Genomic DNA, 1,705 nt, shown 5'->3' on the forward strand with positions numbered 1-1,705 from the left:
AGTAGCCAAATGATTGCTATTGTTGAGGATGAGCTTTCTCGCTTGATTCATTGTAGAGTTGTCCTTCTTCATAGTTGGTTCATCTGATTCTTTATCAAGCCAACATCTTCTCTTAACACAAACTAGATTTGATCGCCTAGGTCCATGATCCTTTGAAAGTTGCTTTGAGTCTGATACGGGTGTCAGAAAACCAAGTACGGGTTATGGACAAAGGATGGAATGAGTTTTTTATGTGAATGTGTGCATATGCATGTTTGATAAATGCAGACGCGACAACTTTTTATGATCATATTATGTATGTTATGACAATGAAACGCTCATGTATATGTATGCACATTTGAGTACGTGATCATTAAACATTCTGATTAATTACTTCGTGGAGGAAATGTTCCAGGAAAAGGGAATCCAACCACAGGTAGGCTCTAGGCTTTAAAAAGGTTCCTAGAGTCATGGACCCTATTCAAGAATACTATCGTCAGAACGACTAATCGTAAGACAATAATATCTTAAAGAGGATCTATTCTAGGTGAGGTCTTTGTATTAACCCAATGAGTCCTAAGTCTTGTAGGTCAATACTACACAACCATCGACTCTACGGTTCTAGACACGGTTCTCAGAGTCATGGATCACATCTGACAATATTATCGTCAGAACGACTGCTCGTAAGACAATAATATCCTCAAAGATGATCTATTCTGAGTGAGGTTTTTGCATTAACCCAACGAGTCCTAAGTCTCATAGGTCAACACTGCACAACCATCGGTCCTAAAAGCCATAAGTTCAGGGTTCTACAAAAGGTCCTCAGAATCATAGATCGAGGTTGAAAGTATCACCGCCAAAACGACTAATCGTAAGACAGTAATACTTTTAAGGGATCTCATCTGAGTGGGGTTCTCGCATCAACCTAATGAGTCCGATGTCTCGCAGGTCAATACTACACAACCACCATCCTAACTTAATTTTTTCTCATAGCTCGGGTATAAAGCTTTTCCTCACACAAAGGCCAATAGTCCAGAAAGTTCCAATGATACCATATACCAATAACACACCAATTGGAAATACAGATAATAAAGGCATATATAGATAAAACAAATAAGAATTAAATAAATAGATAAAAGCAAAAACTCAAACACAAAACAAACTAAATTAGGGTTGACTCGCTTAAGAGAACTTTAGGCAATTTCCCCAGCAGAGTCGCCAGCTGTCGCGGCGCGAAAAATACCCGAGCGTACGAAACGCTCAAAATATAAACAAAACAGAGTCGCCACCGAACTTTATTTATTCCCAAAGAGAGAAAGGGGAAATATCGATAAAACCCATGAAAAGCAAAAAGAAATGGTCATCGCAACCAAATCGGGTTCGGGAGTCGGTTATGCAAGGGGAAGGTATTAGCACCCCTCACATCCATCGTACTCGATGGGACCTATTTAATTAGTTTTGTGTTAGAGTGTTAGCGTGATATCGTTTGCGATCTTCTACTTATCGGGTGAGGAAAGAGAAAGAAAGAGAGGAAAGACTTAGGGTTTTTAATATTAATGTGCCTGACAAGATTTTGCAATCCTGCTCCTACGTATCTCCAGGTGCTATGAAGAACTCAAGGCATATGTAGTTCTACCCAAAGAGAACTACTGGGTGGATTTCTTTTAAAGAGAGTGATGCTTGGATCATATTTGAGCGATTAAACCTTTACTTGTTGCTCGCTCTT

The sequence above is a fragment of the Lathyrus oleraceus genome, chromosome 5 (genome assembly GCF_024323335.1).
Source record: "Lathyrus oleraceus cultivar Zhongwan6 chromosome 5, CAAS_Psat_ZW6_1.0, whole genome shotgun sequence".
NCBI lineage: Eukaryota > Viridiplantae > Streptophyta > Magnoliopsida > Fabales > Fabaceae > Lathyrus > Lathyrus oleraceus.